An 18,904-nucleotide genomic window follows, 5' to 3' on the forward strand; every position below is an offset into this window, starting at 1 on the left:
TACAAAACACAGTTGGGGGGGGGTGTTATTTTGTTACATGATCTTGCTTTTTGTAATAAACAGAGGATCAGCAAAGCTTATCCATTTCTATCATGACAGATTACTAACAATGATAGATTTTTAGTGATGTGTCAGCAAGTGTATGAAACCATGTGACAACTACCAAAAGAAGCTGCTCCAAATGTCAAATAGGAAAGATGCATCACAGTTTCACTTTTGTAACCATCAGCCAATTCTGATAGTGTACATTTTACATAGGGAAATTTTTCCTGTACCTGTGTGAGGTCAGGTAACTCAGAGAACCGTCTTTGTTTATTTTAATTTCTGAGTAATGTATTTTAAGGAAGGGAGCAGAAACTTAATTTTTTTCCCCCTAAAGCTATAACAATCAATAAAAGATACAGATTTATAAGGGAATTTTGTATCAATTACGAAGAGAGTAAAGCATAGGCCACGACAGCAAGAAAAGAGTGGAAATTAATTTTCGTAAGTGAGCTAATTTGTATGTTTAATACACCAGAATACCATAAACTTCTTTGGTTTATTATAAATGAAACAGTAGAGTAGCTAGAGAGACATTGTAGCATCCTTTTATTCTAAAGAATCAAAAAATAACATGACAGATGCAATACATGCCAGTCAACAATGAAGATTTCCCTCAGCCATGAAAAAATGCACCACCTGTCCCTTTACTCCAATTTTACACATAGTTTGCATGCCACCCTTGAACTACCAGGCAACGTACAGCACATGCCACAGAGGAACTGATGTACCTGTCAGGCTATTTCACTCATGCCATTTGCACAAAGAGGCAACAGATGTATTTCCCACAATACACTGAAAAACTGTTTGTGGTGGCCGCTGTCTAGTGAAACACCAGAAATAACATTATCATGCCCCCAAAAGTCTTTGCACCACACACAGAGAAGTGGAGGAGGTGGAAGAGTACTGATGTGTTACACTTTTCACCACACTCCCTTCCTTCCCCTCCTTGCGGTCAGTGCTCTAGCACTCCGTAAGGTGACCTCTGTTCCTAAGATAAGGTAGCACTGAAGTAGAGCATGGAAGTTACTACCCCCTTCTAGACATGCTCCAGGACTTCTCTATAGCAAAGATGTAAAACTAGTAGTGATTAACAGCTAATTTGCAGCCTCAATACAAGTATATCAGATTTCCAAAAACTGTCTTCTAATATAATTTGCCTCAGCCTAGAACAGAGAGAAAATGTCCCTGGTGCACTACAAGTGACGGGCATTTTATCTATTCATGAAAAGGGTGTAGGTGGTACAAGTCGTGTGCTCATAGTTTAAGTGCAGCAACTTCAAACAGAGCCTAACATGACCTTCCAGTGCATTTTTAAGTCATTTGTTATGCCTTCAGGAACGAATCATCTTGGTGCGAAAGCTGATCCACAGCACCCTGAACATCTGAACTGAACGTCTTCTCCACTGAATGTACATTAAAAAGGACGTTAGAAGTCACAACCATTGTTTGATGACGGCCACAGCAGTACAGGAGATTTAATAGCATTAAGACCATTAGAACTATTGCAGCTAAGTGTTTTGTACTGCTGTAGAAAGCTCCATCAATAGCAAATTACCTGTTGCCCTCTAAAGGCGCATATAATCTTTTCAAAGCTTTGTCCTTTCTCAAGCAGTTCAGCCATTCCCCTATGAAGGGGCCAACTTCTCACTACAGCTGCTAAGTGTTAAATTGAAAGAGTAAACATAGTTTTCAGCAGCTTTAATTAAAAAGATTGCCAAAGTGTGAGGATGCACTCAAAAGCTAACAAGTAAGATATTAATCTACTCATCTACAGTAATGATTTCACAGCACGAATGCTAATGAAGACAGAAAAGACGGGAGATACAGTGATGAACCAATGCAAAACAAGCAAAGAAAAAGACAAAATATTTTCTCCAAAACAAGATTTGCCTAAAGATTAACATAAGCAAGTAACCAAAGTTTGCTATAGTCATTTTGAAATGCCCTAAAGATGTTCACTGAGTCAATACCTTACTTGATAGCACTATTATCAACCTCCCCTGGTGTATTGAGATTGATTTCAGCTGTTGTCCTAGAAAGGGCTGGCCAAAAAAATCTCTGAAGCTCCAAACACATCAATAGACTTATCTGAGTACACAAATCTCATTAGCAAAGGAAACCATGCAAGTACCTCAAAGAGTCGGATCTTTTCTGTTTATTCTTACCCCAAACCATGTAAAATGCTGCAGTTTCTTACATGTGTCTTATCATTTCATTCAAAGCCAATACAACAAAACTGCCTTAAAATGAAACATATAATCAGAAGCTTTTAGTTCCATCCTGTATCAATTGATTATCTGTTGTGCAATGCAGAGAAGAAACTCGTGAGGAAAAAACAAAAGCATACACATACTTAATATCTTGACTGCCTGGCTGTTTTGAAACTTCTGGATTGAATTCCCCCTCCATTAATCCAGACATTGCCACACTATCAGGAAATCTGTAATTTTCTGACTTAAAAGAGGCTATGTTTTAAACCATTCTTTCAGATCATCACCTGGACATCTGCTTTGAAAAGGCTAAAACACTTGAATCAGAAGGTATCCAACTCAGAATAATCCTGGTTTAAAGCATGTACATACATGCTAAGTTTCTAGAATAAGTGATCAATATCTGCACTTTATGAGATGCAAGGCACCGATCAATGTGCCCTAACAGAGACCTCAGGAGACAGCACAGATACAGAAGACCACATACTCAAATATGACATGGCAAAACACTTCAAAGCCAAAGTGTAAATGCTTGTGGATTAAGACTCTAGGCAATGTTTTTTAAATATTGCATATATTTTTAAAAATATGTAGTCTTGTAATAGAGAAGATTATGCACATCATCTTTTCACTACCTGTACAATACAAGTGCATGCTGAAATGAAGCATCAAGAGTACTAATTAGGATCTCAAAGGAAAAGAGAAATTTTGTGTTTTGTTTATTGCTAGGGCAAATACGTGGCCAAGGATCAGCCCAGAAAACTTCTAGTTTTTATGGTGAGTTCAAACATGTGTGGACCATTCCCCATGTATTCTTATTTGCTTTGTAGTCTTAACAGCACATGTCTCCGATAAGCTCCGTGGTAAGCACAGATGAGCAACAAAGCCCAGGGTGAGATATAATAGAACACCAATCATAAAATCCTCAATGCTTTTCCTCTATACAGGAGCAGCTAGTACTGTAAATTAACGCTATTATCTATAGAAAAGGCCCTTAGCAATCAAACTACTAAAATTGTCTTCAGTGGTGGATATCACTAATATCAGTAATTTAGTGGGGAAAAGCACCAACAGAAAAAAAAACAAAGAACCAACAAGATCTAACAGTATTTAATTAACTTCCTTGTTGTATATGTTCATCTCTGCTTTTATTGATTGTTATATGCAATGGGCTAAAGAATTACCAGTCATTCCACGTATCAAATGTTCAGTGTTCTGCATGTACTAAGAAAAGATCTATACAAAGACAAACAAAAATCACAGAATGCTTTTCAGAGATCATCCAGATAGTATAGATGTTCTCTTTTTGTTCTATTTCATAATATATTCTTTAGGAGAAAATTTACAAACAGATTTATTACTGTTTAGAGACGCGCATTTCTTAATGAAAGTCTTCATGCTCATCAGTGATGGTGATCACTGGTTATGTGTATGGTTATATATTTAATGCCATGTATTAAATATTTAATCAATATTAGGTATTAAATATTAAATAAATGGTTGACAAGCTAGGTCAGCACTAACACTATTTCAATACAGGCTGCCCAGGGAGGTGGTTGAGTCACCTTCCCTGGAGGTGTTTAAGGCACGGGTGGACGAGGTGCTGAGGGACATGGTTTAGTGTTTGGTAGGAACGGTTGGACTCGGTGATCCGGTGGGTCTCTTCCAACCTGGTTATTCTGTGATTCTGTGATTCAATGGATAGTAGATTTTAGTAACACATTTTATTGCAAGAAAGTGGGAATTACATTAGTATTTCATGTGCATATTTCCTTTCTATTTTCAGCTCTACGAGTCTTTCTATAACAACAGATGATGCTACACAGAGTACCGTAGGCAACTGGATTCCATCTTTACATCTGTGTTTACTGAAATAATGTTCTCCAAATATCAGCTGTTTTGTATTCCTTTGGAATTTATTTGTAAAGTAAGATTCAGAACCGTAACGAAAACTCAAGAAGTTTTATTCACAAAGTTCATTTATCAACATAATTAACCTTCAACGGAAAGTTAAGCTGATAAAGCATTTTTGTCAAAATTGCCGAATTCACTCACTGGAACTGAAAGTTTTCTCAGGAGACCAACCTTTCTCAGAAGAAAATACACTGCTAGCAGTTTTCAGAAAGTCTCTCTCCCTTAACCTAGTTTTACATGAAGACATTTAAAATCTGCCAACCTTGTCCTGGGTGGTGAAACAGGAATACTGCAATCACAAGGTACTTTGTAGAACCAGAAACCACTTCCTACCCAGCTCCTCTGATGCATTTTGAGCAGAGAAAATAAAAATACAAAAACATGAAAAAAGCCATTATCACACAGATCCCATCAGCAACAGGGAGACAGAGTTGTGTAGGGGTGAAGATGTTTAATCTCCTCCTGTCAATAGACAATTTTGTCTGTATGCTTGGCTTTCTTCCAAACATAGCATCCCAAAGTACTTTACAAACAACAATTTATTAATGATATATTTGCTTTGCTTCTACACTGTTTTCATTAAAATTACGAAGTCGAGTGTTATACGATGTGTTTGCATATGATATTAGTGGCAGAATGAACACAGGTGAAAGAATCCAGCCTGGTCTGAGGGTGATTCTGACACCTAACACTGGTTCTTCAGAGCAGAACCTGAGAAAATCTGTAATTTTTCTGTAAAAATATTTATTAAGGCCGCAATGAAAATAAATCCATCAGAGTTATGGTTGGTTTCTCCAAGATGACATTGTGACATATGGGAAAATTCACAAGAAAAGAAGAAACTCCCTTTAATCATCAGATGTACAAAATAAGATATTTTAAGAGATAAAGAAGTGAAACATCCCCATTAGTATCAACATAATGTTGTTTGCCTACTCTGAAATATTTATATTCATATTTATATTTTTTATTTTTGTTGCTGGGTTTGTTGTGATCTTTCCATTTAAACAAAGGTCCTGAAAGCACTTCTCAGGACAGAGGCGCTCTCCTTGCTTTTCTAGTTACTAAAGGACATAGGCTTGACTAGGCTGCAAGAATGATTGATCACTAATGCTGTAATTTAAACATACTATGATCTAGAGATATATTACTGTTCATATTTCTCTCAAAGATTTTAATATTACCAAAACCCTTCTGCCAAATCCCAGCTTTGTTATTGGCCTCTCTATCTACCGAGCACTGGGACATGGAACAAAGCCACAATTATAAAACCTGATTGTATAACTTACATCCAAATACAACATTACATCTTTCAGAGGGAACCTCTGGATAATTCCGTGTATCCACGGGGTATCACTGGATAACTTCTGGATAATTTTATATCATTCATTACTACTATGTTTTCTGTGGTTTTGTAACCAAGTCTAAGATGTATTTTAAGTAACCGATAATTTCAGAGTTTTATTCTGTTAAAAAAATACATTTTCCGTGACTTTCTAAAATGTAGATAAATACTGTTTACATTTACTAAGGAGAGATAGCCTGAGAACTTTTCTTCCCACTCTATTTTATTTTAGTATTTTAAAGATCTATTTTCCTGATATATCTTTCAGGAAAAGACCCAACCGACTCCATTTTTGATCACAAAATAAATAGCTGCTCTTCCCCTCCTACAGGAAGGATTTCTTACATGTCATTAAGATATTTTCTGTACGCATCTATGTTCTGCCTGCAGGTTACCACACACTCAGCTCTTACCTTAAACAAGACGAAAGTCTCCAAGACATTCATATTTTTAAGATTGTGACACACTTAAGGCCAACTTTTCCATTTTTTCTGGTATAATCATTTGATACACCGTTTGGAGTTAATTATTGGTGTGATCTGGATGGGAAAGTTGAAAGATGAAAGGCAAGATAAAAAAGGACTTCAAATGGACACAGAAGAGTTCCATTTCTGAACAAGGCACTGAAAGCATTATTTAGTTGCCAAAATTAAATTCAAAGTTACATACAAAATCAAGAGTAATTTTCCTGCGTGTAGTCTTAATGTGTTTATGTTTAAATGAAAATCAATACATATCTCAAGAACAGAAAAAAAAATAATGAAACTGACTACAGACAAATGTGACGGTCAAATACTGACACTTTCAACTGCACTTTTTCCTTTGGGTGCCAACTCCTGAACAGACGAGATGATCAGAACAGCTTAGCTTCTGTTCTGTATCAAGAGATATAGAGTTAATGACTTGATTGTCAAGAAAAGACTAAGGATTTGAACTCTTAAAGGCCCAGAAACAAAAAGCAAATAAGAACCCTGAAACTAAGAATAACAAACAAACAGAAAAATACAGCATCACCCTATCTAAAGATTTTTTTAATATGTAGTATGAATAATAACGATCATATGGCTTTCCTGTTCCCAAAAAAAACCTAAAAATAGCATGTAAGGTTACGTTTATCTCTGTATAGAAGATTATACAAAATACAGAAAATATTATAGCACTAATAGCACAAAATTTGGATCTGTTACTCAGTGTGCAATAACGTATAGGAATCAGACAGTTGTGCCACTCTCATACTGCCAGTTATAATAATCATCCCACATTGATCAGCACAAGCAATATTGCTGATCTAGCTCTAAAAGGGCTATTGGCCCAAATGCTCCCAGGGAGATCTAATAAATGGGAGTAATAAACCCTTTGAGGGAGTAATAAACCCATTGTAACTCTGTTCATTCTCAGCTCTTTCACTTCCAAAGGAGTTATACTTTCCCCTTTATCGCGTTAATCAAACCTATTGAACCAAATTATTTGTAATTAAGTAAATTATCCCAAACTGGTCATTCAGATAGTTTATTTCTGCCAGGTTCACACTGTATTTCATCTTCTCAATTGGATTTACTTGACTATCAATATGGTAAGCCTGATTCTTACTCTCAGTTCCCTGTTGGCATTATATCCAGGTGAATGATGTCACGATACATAGCTACTGACAACCAGATAACACCAGTTTTCTTTGCCTTCTCCCCATCCCCAGAATATTCAGTCCTCGTCAGAGCTGAGATCTTGGATCACAGGTGATTGGCAGACATTTGGGGATAATACACCCCAACTGCTTGTTTGAATTAGACTCGTGACTAGGCTGCATGTTAGAGCACTTTTATTACTGCATATGAATGTTTTATCTACGACTTTTAATTGCTTGCACTAAGGCCCCCTTCACGTTAAAATTTTGCTTGAACCCTGTAAAGACTACCTTCAAAACATAACAGATTATAATGGTTGCCTCAAGATACAGATTACAAGTGATAACGTCCTGTCTCCTACACCCAACGCTTGAACTGAGACACCGCAGAGAAAGACTTCACGCAGATTACTTGCAACAGATAAAAAGCAATTACGAGACTGAGCTGTTTTGCTGAGACTCTACAAAAATTAACAAAAAGGCTGACCTGGTAAAAATAAGCCTTATTCTCCTCTTGCAAAGCTGACTACGCTGGAGTTACCCTGATTTACAGAGTAGTTGCACAAGCGTAAAACTGATGCCAGTTAGACCAGAATCTGGCAAAATGCCTACAAAGGCAGTAGCCTCAGATGCTGGCTGAAACTGAAACGACAGATGTCCTATCACATGGCGATCAGGAAATCTGTTCTGCTTTCTTTCCCAAATTGCTACTGACCCCAGCTGCATCCTTATGTCAATAAGGAGGTGTGAAAACGGGAATATGGGGAAAGAGTAGACTATCGAACAGCTTAGAAATGTTTTTTAAAATTGGGTTTGTTCCAGCAACACTTAAATATCTAGTAGCCTCGCTTCAATGCTATTTTTATGTTGCTAAAAGCAGTTAACTAAAATCCTGGGCTCTTTCCCCCAGCAGCTTCCTCTTTTATTTTAACCATACAAAAACTAAATAGAAATTTTTCAGACACAAAAGGAAGCTGAATGGACTGTAAATAACTGACCCATTGTGGCTTATACCATCTTCCAGGACAAATGGAGAAAAGATGGACTAATCTGAGAAGCTTTTTAAGTTACAATGGGCTTTTATGACAGTCTCCGTGTATTGGTGCTTCTGTAATGGAAGGGGCTCAAGACAACACTGAAAGTACCTTGCTTCTTTCCCAGATGATCTATTTATTGACCCAACTGGTGGAGGGACAAGAGCAAAGCAAAGTACGTCCTTTCAAAAAGTAGCCCTTTGTTGGCAAGAGTAAATGCACAAGTCAGGGAAAGGAAGTGTTTATCAACCCTGAGGACAGGACTATAATAGGACGGCTTTGGTAATGATGTACAACTCCAAGTGTCTCGGTGTAAAAGCAGCTAACACCAGAAACCGGCAGCCTGGCTCAGGTTGCTCTTTACAGTGGCTAATCCTGCCTTTCCAAGACTTCTTTCCTGGGCAAGAAACCACACCATGTAAAACAATGGTTTTGGCAAGAGTTTTACCTGGCCCATCTGAAGAAACCAGATTCTCTATCCTTAAATATTCCTAACTAACATTCTCTACCCAGAAATCTTTGTTTTCTATAGCAAAGATCTTGCTCTTGAATGGTCCAAGGTCATTATTGGGCTGCAAAGAAGCTAGAGAGCTTGAAACAGAAACTGTTGGCTGGAACAACAATATGTGACATCTTGCTTTCCAGAATCATGGACAAAAGACAAAGTAGGCAAAAGATTTCTCAAGACAAATAGGTAAAAGATCATTTTATGAGTTTAATACCAGCACTGCAGTAGGTATGAGTCACATTCAGAGGGACTCTTTCATAGTTTTTAATATTCTAAGTTAAAACAGAATGACTTTTACTTTTTAAAACCGTTCTTACCAAGACTAATTTCCAGTAATTAAATTAATCACGATAGACACCTAAAACAGTCATTTTCTTTAGAGAAGCCAAGGCTTCCTGGAGTTAGTTCTCTGCCCCTCTCTTGCTGCATATCGAGGAGGTATCATGCTTACCCCACTGTTCAAGCAGATGTCAATGACTAATTGCCTTTTCAGTGCTAAGCCCGGATCCTCCTCTTCATTTCAATCAACTTACACTGTGTCGTCCATACTGAGTGCTCTAACACAACCGTGACAAGAGCTTTGAGATTCAATCTGGCACCGAGTGATCTGACGACACAGAGTGGTCACATCAGCCTGTGTAGCTGTGATTTAGATGAGCGAATGCTCCATTAGGTTGTCCCTATTTCCTAACCATCTCTGGCAACTGCCCTACAGCGGGCAGGGAGACCAAAACACCCTCAGGAACAAATGTACTGGAAAATATGAGACCCCTCACTCAGTTTCAGTGATTGTAAACAAGAGATAGGAGCTGTCACTCCAAGAAAATCAGACTGCTCTAAGAAACACTGGAATTGGATACAATCCAGGGTGCTTTACAGTCAAGAGTACAAGCTTATTTTTGTAATACATCAATGTTTTTGTCTCATACAACTGCTACTAGCTTATGACATTCCAATTATCATTATTTAAGAAAACGAAGAACAATAGTCAAAGCAGAGATCCATCCTAAGAGAACGGGATGTACTGGGCTAAACTTCCTGCTTGCAGGGAAGGGCAAGGAAAAAAAAAATTCCAGCCAGTTGTTTATGTCCTATTCTTTGGCAGCTATGCCAATAAAAGCACTGAATAATGATCCTGAAAGGACCAAAACAAGAGAAATTACACGTTCAGCACTTCTTTGCTATTTGAAATCCAGCAGTGTGTTTCATTTGCTTTTCAGATGTACTTCAGTGAGGCCTTTCAAAAGGAAATAATCCTGTGAACAAAATATCTGGCCAAGAAACAAAAGGGCTGCCAAGTCTGATCCACAGGTGATGAGAAATTGGCCAGGAACCAAATCTAGGCTAAATTAAAGACAATTAAGATGGACAAAATTGTCCATCTGCTTGTACAGTTTAACATAGACAGAGTGTAAAAAGGTGCTAACATTCTCTAAAGTGAAAATTTTACATTACATGCTGAAGACCAAATGTCCAGCAAAAACCTCTGCTGTACAAAACAAACCAAAGCAAGAAGTCTGTACAATGGAATTCAGGCACAACATTAATATGAGTAACTCCCTAATGTTTTCATGTTTCATAGCAATAACAAAATAGACAGATTGTTCAGATCCACTGTGAACTACAGAATTTGATCCTCAAATCTAACACCTTTTCCTTTTTAACTGTAGTAGCTAAATGGATAGCTAGAAAGGTCTTAGAAATATAAATCAACCTGAAACTAGACTGTGTGCTGAAATAATATGTGTGAGCATCTCCCAAGTACTATACATGTGGCAGACAGAAATGTAGGTCCATAAAAATAAAAAGCTATGTGTCAAGGAGGAGGGGTATGAATAATAGAACACCATAGCCACTTAACTATGACATTTTATATAACAGAGATTAAATCTCTGTCAAAAATATAGCACAATTAAAACCAAATTGGTGTTTTTTCCTAGTTGTCACATGCATGCAAACTGATTCTTCAAACTGGTCAATAATTAGTTAGCTGTATTCATTAACAGCGAGACACTCAAAGTCCATTTCTTGCTTTGACACCTCTGTCTGTATTCTACTCTATAGCTAAATCTCTCACAGTTTTCCTCTGTCCATAACTAATCCAGGTGTCCTATGCTGCATGTTTGTACTCCCTGCTTTGCCCTGCACCCATCACTCTCTGGTTCAGGACCATTCATTTTCTTGCAGGCGTTTTATGTCTGTGCCAAGTGAGATGTCTGAGCCAGCCTGCAGCAGGGTCAGCTGAGTGCTGGTGCTGGGACAAGGAGAGCAGCTGAGCACACGGCGTAGCAGGAACGAACAGCAGCCTATGGCTACATCTCCTTCATGCTGTTCTGAAGCCATATCTTCAGTTTCATAACTATTTTAAATGAGTGGGTTTCTGGGGGTCTGCGGACTGATGCCAAAAACAGTGGTCCCACCCTTGCCCTGTTGCCTGTTCATCTCTTACCCCTCCCCTTTTGCCAGCATTAGCATTCAGGCAGCTATGCAATGAGCCACATTTGAAAAATCACTCTTGGGTTTGACTATGTCTTTTTTCCTCCTGTTGAAAACATCTTTATAAAGACAGAAAGAATGGAAATACTTTTCAGATACTCAGGAATTTTCACAAATTGAAAGAAGATATGTACTTTTTTTAGCATATGAGTACAATCAGTGCCTCACTAGTAAATATTCATAGCTTCAATCACATTCTGATCATATTTAGAATATCAATTTTTTTGGTGTGATTTAAAATATCTGTAATAGCTCCTTTCCCCCCCCCTTCCCTCCACCTAATATGGGAGGTACTAATTTGAGGCTGGGCAAACCCTATGGGATGAAAATATATTACCACATCCAAGAGGACCACTGAGGAGTTTATCCTAAAAAGTGCCTATGCAGACCTTAAATAACTCCTGATGTCAATGGAAGTTTGAAACACCCAACTTTACCTTGGAGCGGGGCTCATGCAACCTGAACCCAGCTGTAGAAAACAAAGCATCACAAAAAAAAAAAAAAGCAAACACTGCTAAGAAATTTGGGTTTGTCTCATAAAATGGAGATGATTTAAACTCTTTAAAGACAGGACATTTTGGCAGGCATGTTTAGGCTCGGTCTCCCACAGTGGCTAAGCAGACTGTGTCAGCTCCCCACTTACTGAACTGAGCGTTTAGCCTGGTCTAAAAAATCACACTCCATAGCACAGCAGGAGTCAAACTCACTGTAACACTTCTAGACCAGCAGCACCATGGGTTTGGGCAATCAAGCCCTAAGCTCCTCAAAACCACCTTTAACCCACAGGTCTTTTAGTTCTTGATCTTTATCAGTTCTTCCTCTAGCACTCGGAGGGAAATAGGCAGAAGAAGAAAGGAAAGGGGAAGAACTGGGCTTGTCTGTCAAGTAAACCCCACAAACATGGTAGCAAGTGGGTAGAAACAGTAGATACTTTATCCTGATTTAGACAATTATCCTGAAACAAAGTAGCAAAGAATGCTTAATATGAGTTGCAATTAATTTATAATGCACAGAGGTCACTCATTTCACTAAAAAACATGTAAGACTATCTCAGGTAGTTCTCTCTGTTCACATCCATAAGCTCTAGCTACAGATCAGAGATTAGGCAAGATCAGTCAAAGGAACGCAGTAGGACAACATAACTGGAAAAGAGAATTTAAGGAAGCCTGAGTTTCAGGAAAATCCATCATCTGTGTGCAAAGTTCAAATTCCCTTCCTCCCATGCCCAACCTTAGTAGAGACAGACACATTTCTTAGATCTTTTTAAAAGATTTGTACTGAATCTCTGGAAAAGATTTCTGATGAACCTCTCAACCTTATCAAGTGCTCTCAGGTATAACATGACTCCGCTAATCAAGAGTACACGTTTAAAATGTACTTCTCCTGAAAAAGGCATTGCGCTCGAGAACTTCATTACTCACAGAGACCGAGCACAGAAAGCAGCAACTATCCAACATGCTTTTGTTTCCTGAAAACCAGATAATTTAGAGTATCGCTCATCCCACAGGCAGACTATTTACCCTCATGTTTAAGGAGAGTGAGGTTGTTATCTGTGGATATGCTCCAAGAGGGAAAAGGGCAAGGTTGGTTGAGTTTTTCCAACTTTTTTCTAAATGTACCTATCTTCACACACACGACTATCTTACCAGATGGTTTAATGCGTTCCCGTAACCTCAGAAGGTCTCGTCACACACACAGCCACCTGCTCCCGAGCTCTGTCTTTCCAGCCCAAAGCTGTTTGCACCAGTGAAAACACAAAGCAAACACACTAATCATATCCTTAACAGTCCCAGCCTCACAGCTCTGCATCATTCTTTCTTATTGCTGAATGGTAAGGGCTCTTTTTCTTTTTTTAAGACATGCTAACTAACAGAATCCAATGAAGTACGTTGTAAGATTTCTCCAGCGGAAACCCGAGGTCTACTACTTCAACTGGAAGGCAATCTTATAAGGGGAGTTGGTGGTGGTGAGGAGAGGTTAGCGTGCTTCCAGCGCCACTGGAATACTGACCACCAGCAGTACATGCACACTGAGCACACAAGCATGGTATGAGAAACCAGCCAGGATTGCAAATAAGACTATGTTGCTAATGAGAAACTGGAGGAATCGGAGCATGAAGAAGAGCCAATTTAAGATGACTTTCTGTCTCAGCAGTGCTCGGTTTGACTGCCTCAAAGGGACAAGTACCTTCAACTACCTCCATCAACAGCATTAAACATACTTGAAATCTCACCAGAAACTTTCTGCCCTCAAACCTGAGTTCACAGCTTTTTTTGTTTTGCTTAATGTCTATAAGAGCAGGTACTTGTATTTCACATAAAAATGGTGTTTAAAAAAAAAAATCTACTCTGCTTGAAATGCATACTTCTACAAATAAAGGCCATTGTGAACTTTGCACTGATCTTATCAATTTACCACAAAATTTAATGCTACATATTCAGAAAAGAAAAATAATTCAATGCCAAAATTAACCCACTGTTTGAAATGGTTTTGCTCTTTCTTCTCCACAGAAGGTCAGATGATTAACTGGAAAAAAAAAAATTAACAATAAAACTCTAAACCAATAAACCTTTAACGATACATAAATTATGTTTTACATCCTCTCCATCATAGAACCTGTAAGAATTCTGCCAGTGAAGGAAAAGAACAACATGCCAAGAAGAAATAGCGGGGTTTTGCCTGGAGGTTGTCCAACATAACACTACTTGGTGAGACTATATCAAGTTATGTTTCATTTTTACTTTGTGTTGAATTTGGGATACCCAGAGTTATTAAATGCTGCTTGAAGTTTATTCTGTCAGGCCTTAAACTGATAATTGTAATCTGAGATGCTAACTAGAAAGATGAACATGATGGAGAGCAGCCTCAGACTCTTCCCAGAGTGTATCAGTTGCTGGGGGGAGTAGGCAAGAAACGACACATGCTTGGATCTCTGCTTAGTACTTGTCACTTGCTGCAATATTATCTTCATTGGCAGCTCACTGTCACCAGCCAGGCTGTGACCCACAGCACTGTAGATGACATGCACATGCTTCCCCTCTGTTAAATTTCCCCAGGAGATGTGACATCTCTCACTGCTGTAGACAAACACCCAAAAAAGTTTGAATCTCAGAGACCCTTATTGAAATGTTCCTGTCATGTTATGAAGCAACTATGGACAAACAGAAACTATTAGAGATTAAGATACGACTAATCTCTACTTATTACTCCTCTGTAGGCTTCAGATGAAACCATACTGATCAAGGAAACTCCCTCCCCACCCTCCACCACATAATAGTATCTTACCTCAAACACGTAAGCTAACAAAGCTCCATGTCAATCTCGATGATTTCTTAACTCTGACCTGGCCAAAGCTTTAACCTGCTTTTGCAATAGGAACAAGGGACAGGTAAAGAGCCTGTGAGTAATCTCAGAAAAGCCTTTTCAGAGTGAAGGGGAAAGGACTGTGCTAATTCTCTGGAAAACTCCGAAAACTGCATTCAAACAGTTTAACCTGAAGGCCAAGACAGCCTATTATGTCAGAAAAAAGCAGGCTACCCAATACTGACGAACAAGGCTTAAAATCCAAACTCATGGAAAGTGGTTTCTTTTTATCTCCAATGTAAGAGGATTCTGTGAACATACTAACATTAATTTGTTATTTACCATTTGGTCTATAAGAAAGCCAGGAATCCTTGTAGAGTTCAGACAAGCCTTCTGCTGTTTCTATGTACCCCTTAAGTCAGTCTTCTAATTATGACACGTGTTTGAGCTAGTAGATTATTCACTATACATCATTAATAATTTCTTACATTAGCTACCAAGTGACCACAAAACCTAAGCAGTTTTGTTCTGTTTCTTATAGGATTATTTTCACATTCAAAAAGCCTTCAGGAATGTGACTTGAACAATTTTAGTCCAAACAGGCGTGCATATACAGGTTAGTGCAAATACTTGCATGTCGAGGTATATTGACTGGAATTTTCAGAACCAGTTTTATTGGCAAAGCTTTATTAAATAACAACTTCTACTGAGAACTAGTCACTATGAATAGTCATGGAATATATTCAATTTAAATGAAGTATATTTGCTAATGCTTTCTGCAGCAGCTGTCAGATGCTATTTATAAGACAGAAGCTGAATTATAGGCAGGAAAGAAATTAAACCCATGAAGCAAGAGATAATAGGTGATCCTAAAGCTGAAACAAAGCAATAGTCAGTTATTTTCATCGTAGGGCATCTTATAGCAGTTGCACAATACTGGACGGAGCAAGTCTAACATCTCAAGGTTGCAGAAAGACAGACGTCTTCTCTCCACATCTCCTTCCCCTCCCAACCAGCTCAATGATCCCATAGCCTCCCTCGTGCTTGCACTGGAACAAATACACCAAGCCATATAACAAACATCCAACTCACTTATCCAGAGCAAAAAACCACAAATAGCTTTTTGTTGGGGTAGTGTGTTTAAAACCATCAGTTTGGTGAGCCCCAGAGCAAGGGCAAAGCAGAGCAAAAACAAAGGTCCTTGAGGCTGGTAGTGGAGGACGGGTAGAAAAAAGGGCAAGAAGCAAGGACAACCTTGTAGCGATAGCTACTACCCTGCATATCATCTCCCCATTCCATAAGAAAGGAATGCAGTGTTTTTGCTTATGCATCCACTGTCAGCAGCCGTGGTGCTTACACCTGCAACACAGTAGCCCTAGCTAAAATTAAATAACTGTTCACTTACAAGACATTTCCAGGAGATATGCTTCTAAAATATTTAGAGACACACTCACGCTCATCCAACAAAACCTTTTTATACCATGTCCTGTTTGCATGATAGGTAGGAAGGTAATATACTAGAGTAGAAATTACACTGGAAAAAAAAGGCTATCCGGCTACCTCTTTCAGTTAAAATTAGGTATGCTTCAACATTTTCAGTACCACTTTGATATACAAGTATGTACAAGACCCATGTATACATCAACATCTATAACGCAGGTATTATGCTAGACTAGCAAAGTATTTTTCCCTGTCTCCCCACTTCCATAACCAAGAGAAACATTTGTCAAAGTATCAGTTTTGCTTGTTTTCAAGCGGGGCAAAACTAGGCTCCCTTCACATTAAGAGTCACATTTACTTAAAATCATTCCATTGCACCTCAAAAGCCTTTTGAAAGAAATGTCCTCAAAGCTCAAATTGTCCAGGGGGCACAAAACTGAGAAGCAGATTGATTGCATTGTGAGAGGCTAGAAGACACAACAGAAGATGACTTGTTTTATTTCTTCAATTTGCCCTATGAACCAGTAAATTGCTTTGAACAGGGGTACCAGCCAGCCATGTAAGCCCAGCATTCACAGTGTCTATAGAAAACAAACAGCCAAGAGGAGTCAATGTGGGGGGAGGAAACAATCAGCCAAACCCTCAGCAACCTAATTCTACATAGCGCTGCCATTTTCAGCTTTGCCACATGATTTACTTTGGCTAAGATTCAAACTTTGCTTGTCTACAGCAGCAGTTTTACCTGCAATGTCAGGGTCACCAGCCCACCTGGAGCACAGAGCTGCCCCTCTGCTCTTCTCCCCATAACACAGTGTCTCCCCCCTCAACCCTACAGCAGAACCATCTATGAGGCCATTCTATACATCAGGTGATGCTTATTGGCTCACTGCCTGTTGCATTGGCACAACTGATATGTTTCGGGTTTAGGAAACTGATAGCATTGGCCAAGAGCTTACTTAAAATGGTTTTGTCATATTAGCTTTTACACTGAGGTTGAACTTTTCTACTGTCATTTACCAATCTTAATGACTTGGGCCTGCCTGAAGCAGTTGTAATTTATTACTGTCATGACCAACATGAAAATGCTCCTGGTTCGCAATAAATTTCAAATTTTTTGTGCTTTAAAAAAAAGAATAAGAATTTTGAGAAGCTTTCAGATAATCTTACAAAATGGAAATGACTTGGAGGATCTGTTTTTCAGAAAAAAAAAATTGGATTTCTGTTCAAATCTTTGAGTCATCATAGGTACACCTGTACCACAATTTATAAAATGTTTTAGGGACAATTACCCTGTCTTCTTTTTCTAAAGTAATCTTACTGAAATGCCAGTGCATCCTATGATCCTCCCATGGCAATGAAATACCAGCCTGGGCTCTTTACCAAATGGATTCTAACCTTCTGGAGGGAGGTGGCCATCTTCACAGTTTTCCAGTGGAATAACACCCCAAAGCTTTTTCATTGGTGCTGGAAGTGTTTCTAAGGCACAGCACGTAGTCCCTAGGTATTAGATCACAAGAGTTTGCTGTCAGTTTCATTAAAATAACTCCACCCTGTTCCAATGAAACAGAGCTACCAGAAATTCTTTAGCACTGATCACATCAGGAGAGATCTGTCTTTAAGCACTTTATAACAACTTGGTCTGAAATACTTTCTCATAACAGTCCTTGGTTCTTCCTCCTTGTAATGAGGAGAATGGTTGTCTGCATTATTTAAAGTTTTACAGATAGGGCTTAATAGCTCTTCCACCATTAGAGGTTGATTTTTGCTCTCTTCAACATCTTAATGAGGTGGGAAAGCAACAAGTATTTGATAACCAGATACATGACAGATGCCAGGCGAGGAGCCTGCAAAAATGTGAACCTGCATTTCCTTAATTAAAGGGATGCTACTCAGTACACAAAGCCTTGAAGCTTGGGGATTGCTATTAGACCTGGATGTTGTAAAAACTGAGGATCTTCATGGTCAGCTGTTCAGTCTTTATGTGTTCATTGTGTTTATCTAGAAAGACTCATTCTGGGTTTCTTTTGACAAACAAATTATCACTACTTGTAAGGTTATTCTTGTCACTGACGTGAAAGGATTCACGACGGGATTTTAAGCAGTAACTAATTTCCCTCCAGCTAGCCGTAGTCTCTAGCAGTTAGGGAATAGCAGCATGGAAGTACCTGAGGCAGAAAATAAATGTAGTTTAAAGATAAGAATCTTATTAAAAAACCAAACCTTACCTTGAAGAGCTATTAAAATTTATCTCTGCAAGTGTAGCACTTTAAGAAGAAATTTGGGAAAAGTGCAATTCTACTTGTATTAAACAAGGGAAGTAGGAAAAGTGAGATTTCAATGGTTTAGAAGGGTCAAGTAGAACATATTAACAGAATAAGAATAAAGATTTAAAAAACACCAGCTTGAATTTTGAAATGAAAAATGCAAGAATGACTTATAAGCATTAACATTATTAACATTTATAAGCATTGTTTTATTAAGTTAAACTAGACACATAACTGTCATATTAATCTGAAAAATACTTGTAAAAAGGCCTTTAGAGCTATTAGGCTAAATCAAATAAAGAATCCAGGTGGAAGAGAGACACCTAAAACCCAAAGCTGTACACCAGACTATAGCCCAGTACGGTCACTGCCCGACCTCACCAGGTGCCTCCCACGCTGCCCGTGCCCGGGGGAGGATGGTTCTCAGGCAGCTCTGTGCTAAGCCACCGAGTACCAGGCTCCCACCAGCCTGCACAAGGGTCAACAACTCCTCCACACAAACTCCCAAAGCCCAGGGCACAGTAGGTAAACTCGGACTGCATTTATCTCTTTTTGACAGATTCACTGTTCGCTCAAAACAAAGAAGAAAGAAGTTGCAGATGGTTTATTTATGGAACTTTGAGATTCTTGTATTGGACGCACTAAGTCAGAGACTTGCATGCCAACCGAAAGATAATCAGAGAGGCTAAAAACCATGTACCTGTTTCTCAGGTCTCTCAGTTTA

Source organism: Phaenicophaeus curvirostris, chromosome 6, assembly GCF_032191515.1.
Source record: "Phaenicophaeus curvirostris isolate KB17595 chromosome 6, BPBGC_Pcur_1.0, whole genome shotgun sequence".
In the NCBI taxonomy this organism is placed as follows: Eukaryota; Metazoa; Chordata; class Aves; order Cuculiformes; family Cuculidae; genus Phaenicophaeus; species Phaenicophaeus curvirostris.